Below are 7,838 nucleotides of genomic sequence, written 5' to 3'. Positions count from 1 at the left end.
AAACAGAGCCGGATCCCAGGCCACTTTAGAGTCGTCGTGTATAAATAGTGGTGCCGGGTGATGTTGGCATCGCTCACTGAACATTAAGAGAGTACGGAGCCTGATGAAAGAGACTGAAATGTGATTTACATTCAGCGAGCACAGGGCCATATTGTGAAAGAGAGGACCGGATGGGAAGGGAAGGCAGAGAGCAAGGAAGATGAAGATGGATAGGGATTCTGAGTGAATCAGCCGGGGCGGTTAAGAGAGCGAAAGCGGGTTCATATTTTAGCAGGTAAAGCAGGTCAGCGTCTGATTAACAAATTATATTCATGTTTCAATAATGATAAGCTTCATCAGGCCCCACTTCACGGCCGCACAGTCTCCGACACTGACAGGTTTTTTTCTCAATTTGCTCTTTTCCCACAACTTTCTATCCCTGGAGACGAGCACACGTCTGTCAGATTTCATCCCCAGTTAAGAGCACTGATAATCAGGGAGAGAGGCCCAGAATACAGAATGAGGAGCCCTGCCACAGACACTTAAATATATGACCACATTTGGCCGGGTCCGATATTATTATTATTATTTTTTATAGGTTTTTATATCATTCTGTAGCTTCGTATGTTTTAGCGACAAAATGATACTTTTCCAAGCCGTACTAACAACTTTTTCCCACTTGACCTGACGTATGTTTCTGCTTAAAGACGCTGCTACATGTACAATATATATTAGTGATGCATGAGTGTGATGTATAAGTGATGCAAAGCAACGTTCCGTGTAAGTTATTAATAACTTACAGAAACATTGCGTGCAATAGTCCGCCTTCTCTTCCCCTCTCTCTGTCTTTAGTCTCCAGTAATTCACTGTCAAGAGGTCATGGTCATTTCACAAATGTCTGTGAGATGACGCCGCATACATACAATAGTCCTTACAACTCCTTAGTCTCGTCTTTCAGAGGCTTCAGTTCCCGGTTAGAAAAGGCTGTCTGATGGCGAGTTAAAGCGGTGAAAATATTCTAAATATAATGTATACTTAAGCTGATATTGATGGTATATAAAATGTTATAATGTGCGCAACAATAAACTGTTAAAATAATATAAATTATAGCACTACTAATAAATTGTAAACATAATTAATTTATTTGTTTAATATTAAAATAACTATTAGGTTAATTAACTATCAATTTAATATTAATAAATGGTGGTTATTATAAAGTGTTAACCCATAAATCTACATATATCTATCTCCCTCCGTAAGGGGCAGAGCACACACCTCCAGCCGGCATTAATGGCCTGCTAATGTCCCTGTTAATTTCCAGCACTCAATGCACACAGGGAGTTTCCGCGGCCAAGCTTTGAAACTCCAAATCGTTGGACGTCTGTCAAGCTCTAATTTATCTGCTGCTCACTAGATCTGGGTCAAATTTGTCATTCGCAAATGGGCCCAGTTGGGCAAGCTAAATGACTCTCCTCTTCTTTAACAGCTTCCACCCCAGAGTGTCGCTGAGCTGGACACTTAACCCTTTAGAAAGGTGTGAAGCACTCAAACCCTGGCTGAAAACTGGTGAATGAGTAGGATGGATATTCTCTTTTCGCGGTTAAGGCCTTTTCACACCAGAGAGTTGCACATCTTTGTGAAATATTTGGTTCTGATTGCTCGCAGGGCTACCATAACCTCCTCTTTATGAGCTATGTTTTTGGTATTATTGATTTTACCAATACTTAATGTTCATGTATGTGTTTATTGAGGAAGGATAAGTTCTCCCAGTGGCATCTTTGTTGCTGCCCAGATACTTTTAGAGCTCCCCAAACAAGCAGATCCCTTCCTGCCGAATGTAACTGTGTAACCATTCGCTATAAATGGTCAACTCCTCTGTATACTGTAAGCTTCTCTCTGACTGAAATCCTCTTCATTGAATATTGGAAATAAATATTCATGTTGCCTCTACACCAGACAACCCCCCCCTGGCTTTCCTGTAGCAAAGCAGCCCCATGAGGAGTGCTAGTAACGCTAAAAATAGCAGCAGGTTTAGTCATAACCTCCAACTGGTCCGGTGATGCTGCTCAGAGGCCGGCAGTAGACAGCTGTGGTTGTTTTTGGGCAGATTCTAGGTTTAAATGTGTGGGGATGAAGCCGTTTGGGAAGTTTGTTCTAGATATACATCTAAGTATATATATAAGTTTGACTCTGTGAGGTTTTTAATGCCAGTTCTGGGAAATTTGAATGTCAAATTTCTGTGACTAAAGGCCTGGTCACACCAGCAAATGTTGAAATTTCACCGCAATTTCAGTTTATTCCAATTTTTGCTAGATTTTTTCGCATCAAGTTCAACTCTGGTGAACTTTGACGCCACAAATTTGCACCGTTGATCAATCGTAAGTCATCAGCATAGAGCCGGAGATATCAAAATCGTACTATATTGTTGCACCATGCACTTTTATTATCGCCGCCAGGAGATAATGAGATCATATGCGTGAGTGAGTGCGTGTGTGTCTGTCCACGGCTAATCTTGCATACTGCTGCACCAAACTGCATAATATTTTGTGTGCTCATTTGTGGTTGTATGCTCAAGGACCTCTCGTACTTGCACTAACTCTAAGCAACGGTTTAAAAGAATGAAAAATAAAGAGGAGAAAACCACTGCGCCGTTCGTCAAGTAGACACTGGGGAGGAGGGCTTTTGACAGGACAGAATCACAAAAACAGCGGCGGGAAAACTGACTAAATGTTGCATCATGTACCCAACACACCAACACGGCTGGGGATGCAAACTCATCGCCCCGAGTTTTTATGTTTCAAAAAGACCAGAAATATATGTGCCCTTTGCTCATATATCAAGACGGGTTGATGCACTGGAGAGCTTCAGCGTGAGAATAACCCATCTGTTGCAGCACTGTTTGTAACCATAAATGTAAATCATATATCCCCGTGGGCTTTGTTCTGACTCGCTCTACGTCTTTCCTTCTTTTTTTGTTTCCTCCGCCTGTCTCTTTTCTATGCTGTCCGCCTCCTAGTTTTTCACCGCGACTCTGTCTGGTTGTTTGGCCTTTAGATAATCCACTCTGTCCCAGCTGGCACAGGTAGACAATCTCAAATCACTATTACAAACCAGACTCCCCCTCCCACTCTCTCTTTCTGTTGTTTGCTTTTCCTGTCTGACTTTTTCATGCCCTATTATATGCCCCATGTCCGTCCATGTACTTTTACACTCTAATCCGTATCCTTCACTTCTTTCTTTGGCCGGTGGCTCGTCTCTCTCTCTTCTCCCTCTCTTGTTTCTGGACCGTGTCTCTTTTGCGCCCATGTTTGCCCATGAGTGCTTGAAATATTGATGTGCCTCTGTTTAGTCATAATGAGGACAGTCGATAGAGGATTGAAATACAAAAAAAAAAATGTTTTCATACTTCGGCTGGATTGCAAAAGGGAACGCTTATGGCACCCGGCGCAAACAACAACACTGGCGAAAAAGAAAGCGGCTGCCAAACAGTCGACAGACAGAGAGAGAGAGAGAAAGAGGGAGGGAGTGAAAGGGAGGATGGCATGAAAGCCGGGATGACCTTCAAATAAACAATGCACACAGTTGCATAACGCCAACAAGGAGGAGGTGATAGAAGAAGGCAGCCGATTAGCCTTGAGATCCAAATTCCGGCGTTATAAGACTTGTCTGTGTTTTATTGGTGTTTACTTGCTGTATGGTTCTGTGCTGCTTTTTGATCATGTTTTTACCCCAGACGACACATAGCATAGCAGTGAAAAAAGGATTGGAATTTCAGGCAGCTTATCCTCTACACATTATTCCTTATGAAGACGTCTTCCAACAATGTGCAGCTAGTTCAGGTGCTTCAGATCAAGGGCAGCAAACTTAAAAAAAAAAAGGACTGGAGCACGCCAACTGATTTGCATCCTTTAATAGAGGAAACTATGTCCTCAATAATCCAAAACCCAATGGAACAATCCCATCGGCTTTTTGTCGAGGGAGCCCGTGCGATGCTAATTTCCTGGTTGTCCTACAAAAATACGTCATGAATGTCACTAAGAAACCCGTCTCAAATGTCACTAAAGAACTACGAAATCACGTCTTAAATGTCACTAAAAAACACGTCACAAATGTCACAAAAAAACACGCACAAACATCACTAAAAAACACGTCACAAATGTCAATAAAAAACTAAAAACACGTCACAAATGTCACTAGAAGCGTCATAAACGTCATCAAAAAACATGTCACAAACGTCACTAAAAAAAACGCCACGAATGTCACTAAAAAACACGTCATAAATGGCAATAAAAAACGCATCACAAACAGTGGTCTCGTGGTTGAAAGTCCTGTGTTTGTTGGACCAACCCACCTCCCCTCCCACTCACCGTAAGCAATCTTTCCCCCTTTTTATTCTACATCACTAACTCTGACCGTAGCATATTTACACGCATGCATTTACATAGCAGTCAGTGCAGACTACATGACGTACAAATGACACGCCAAAAGCAAGAATGGCGTTCTTATTTCACGCTTTTACCTTGCGCATTATTGTGTCATTCACACGCCTTTTTTGTGCTGCATTGTGAGCATGTTAGCATGCTGACATTAACATTTAGCCTGTTCCTGCTCCCGTCCTTTTCCCCCCTCCGAAGTTTATGTCACTCCTGGTTTGTCTGCACCGTATAGTTGAAGGCACAACGCTTGGTTTCATTTTCATTTGCTGCCGCTCACTGCTGCACAACACATAAAGCAACATCCACAATGAGAGGTAATCCATCACAATAAACATGCAGCTTAATGAGACACTTTTAAATTAAATTATTATTTCATTATGCTCACATTTAATGTCTCACCTGCTATTCCGTTGCCTTCAAGAATTGATTTTTATATCCGTCTTTTGTGGCTGGATCTACTGTAAGAGCTGATTTTAACCTTGGCTTCACACGGCATTCATATTGAAACATCATTGTGAGTAAATGATTAAAAACTCATTACACTGGCAAACATATCAAAATGATGTGGGTGAATCTGCACATTTAAATGAAAGTAAACGGGCCGCACTGTAGACGAAACCTATTAGATCTTTTTGCGCATATTAATCTCTTTTCTCACAATAGCTGTCTCTTTCAAGGTGACAATTACCTTGCATAATTAACAAGGCCACTCATTCGTTCATTCACTCATCTATTTATTCTCGCAGCCTGAATGATTTAGCCCCAGAGACTGAGGCATTGCAGCGTCTACAGCCAGCTGCAAAACATGAAGCTGCGAAAACCTTTTTTTGATTGCATTGGATCCATGCAGGCTATGATTTTTTTCAATGAACATTATTGAAACAGATATAACAAGTATGCAGCAAGTAAGCAACAATACAATTTATGTATATAAATATGCCACAGGAACAAATACGGTAAAAGAAAATTAAAATAATTAAGAAAAAACGTACATTATTGGGAGTTGAAAAGGGAACGGCCCATTATTCCGAAACACCAATAGTCCGAAAAATGTCCAATTGGACCGCAAAAAAAAAAACATTTATCCGACATGGATCCCTGCTCCCATTCACACACACAGGAAATGTTCCTGATAATTTCAGATATAGACTGCATGTGTGAAAGGGACTAAAGACAGCCAGATCGAATTGGACTTGCTTTGCGACACAGTGCAGCAACAAACAACACATTTTGTGCTGCTCGTCCTGCATAGCACTGCGAGAGTTTTGAAATGACTGCTGAGACCTTTGGCTCACTGCTCTGAATTGTTGAAGAAGGTCAGGCGTGTTTAGAGAAACAAATCCAAAGCAACTGGTGGCCTCGATCAGCCCAGTGATTTGTTTGCTGTTGTAGAGTCTCGTGAGTCATGATTGAGAGCAGCCACTTGCATGTTTTGCCAGCAAGCCCATACGGCAGCTTTCACAGCCAGAAGCACTCAGTCCAAGAGCTGACAGAGGGAGTGTGCATGTGGCTGAACTGTATGTAAATACAGTGTCTGTGGCCACATGCTCGGATTCACTCGTGTACGCACCATTTGCCAACAAAGGATCCTTTGATTTGAAAGGAAGTACCCAAACAGTGAGTCATGTGTGACTTCTTTTCTTGACAGGCCCCTTCAGTCGCTCGCCATGCACCAGTTAGAGCTACAGTGCTACTCCAGAGACACTGACATGGTCATTAAATTGACCGAGGACATGGGGTGTGCTAATCCAACAGTCTCACAGCAGTTTGTGAAATAGTGATGAAATTGAATCTATTTGATTTGTGTACATAGACACAAATTGCCCTTTTTTTTCGTGATGCTCAGCACGATTTTCAACAACATGTTTTTTGCATGTTTTTCTACGAATGTCCAGCAACACATGACGCATGTGTCAATTTCCGCTCCAGTCTTTTCAAAATAACACTACTTAGTTAGGTTTAGGAAAATATTGACCTAGTTAGGCTTAGGCAACAAAACTACTTAGTTAGATTTAGGAAAAGATCGTCTTGGTTAGGCTTAGGCAACAAACTACTTAGTTAGGCTTTGGAATGGATTGACTTGGTTAGGTTTAGGAAACAAACTACTTAGGCTTAAGAATAGATCGACTTGGTTAGGCTTCTACAACAAACTATTTAGTTAGGTTTAGGAAAAGATCGACTTGGTTCGTTTTAGGAAACAAACTACTTAGGCTTAGGAATGGATCGACTTGGTTAGGCTTCTACAACAAACTACTTAGTAAGGTTTAGGAAAAGATTGACTTGGTTAGGTTTAGACAACAAACTACACAGTTAGGCTTAGGAAAAGATCGACTTGGTTAGGTTTAGGCAACAAAACTACTTAGTTAGGCTTTGGAATGGATTGACTTGGTTAGGTTTAGGAAACAAACTACTTAGGCTTAAGAATAGATCGACTTGGTTAGGCTTCTACAACAAACTATTTAGTTAGGTTTAGGAAAAGATCGACTTGGTTAGGTTTAGACAACAAACTACTTAGTTAACTTCAGGAAAAGATTGTGGTTTTGGTTAAATACTTTACTTTACTTTAAATACTTTAAACTACTACTTTAAATGTCGTGACTATTTCACAGACTGCTGTGTGACTGGGCTGGCTAATCAGTGAAGCCTCTGAATGGATTTTGGTGTGAGGAGGGTCAAAAACAGAGGAGCAAAGAAGCCCACCATTCCCCTGTAAGACAATCAGGATAACAAGCATGCTGAAGACGCACTCAAGCAAAGCCAGGGAGCTGTCTCACCACAGAAAGAAAAGAGAAGGTAGAAAGATTTAGGATAGGGAAAAACATGGTAGGAAAAATGAAGAAAAGACACCGAGGTGAAAAAGAACAGAGAGCAATCCAAAAATAAGATCTTAAAAATGTTCAAGGTGAAGCAGGTGCCCTCTCTCCTCCAAAATGTCACACCTGATATCGAACCAGTGGACCTTATTGATTCGCTACTGTAGCTTCACCAACTCCTTCAAAAAAGCACTCGGAGCCATTTTCTGAGCTATTTGAGTCCAGAGTAGTCGGGAGCAGGAGAGATGGAGAGTAGCTCTTAGTTTTGGCAAAGTCATAACTTATATTCAAAACCACATTCATTTCACCATATCATACATTTAATGATTATAATCCATTTTCAATCTACGTGTCACGGCTATAGCCTTGAGTTAAATGAGAAGAGTGATAGCACTCTCATATGGTATGAAAGAGTGCTTAAGAACGGTTCAAATCCTGTCTACTTTCTCACCTCTACTCACCTGGCCAGTCGCTGCGTGAGCTCGCCGTGGACTGCATACTGAGGCCTTTAGTTCAATCTCTGGTTCACCGAATGCCAGATGATCCCTCGCCGATCCGATCCTTCGTGATTCAGGAGTCAAGTCCAGGATTGACTCATATTTTCTTTCCC

The 7,838-nt window shown here is 41.4% G+C and overlaps 1 protein-coding gene across 1 annotated transcript in view; it reads left to right on the top strand.

Annotated features, from left to right (window-relative positions):
- Nucleotides 1-7,838, top strand: part of xirp2a (xin actin binding repeat containing 2a) — a 63,224-nt gene that overhangs the window by 18,207 nt on the left and 37,179 nt on the right. The gene's annotated exons all lie outside the window — the stretch shown is intronic.

Source organism: Sebastes umbrosus, chromosome 24 (genome assembly GCF_015220745.1).
Source record: "Sebastes umbrosus isolate fSebUmb1 chromosome 24, fSebUmb1.pri, whole genome shotgun sequence".
In the NCBI taxonomy this organism is placed as follows: domain Eukaryota; kingdom Metazoa; phylum Chordata; class Actinopteri; order Perciformes; family Sebastidae; genus Sebastes; species Sebastes umbrosus.
The sequence above is the reverse complement of the archived record's forward strand: the minus strand, read 5'-3'. Positions and strand labels throughout refer to the sequence as shown.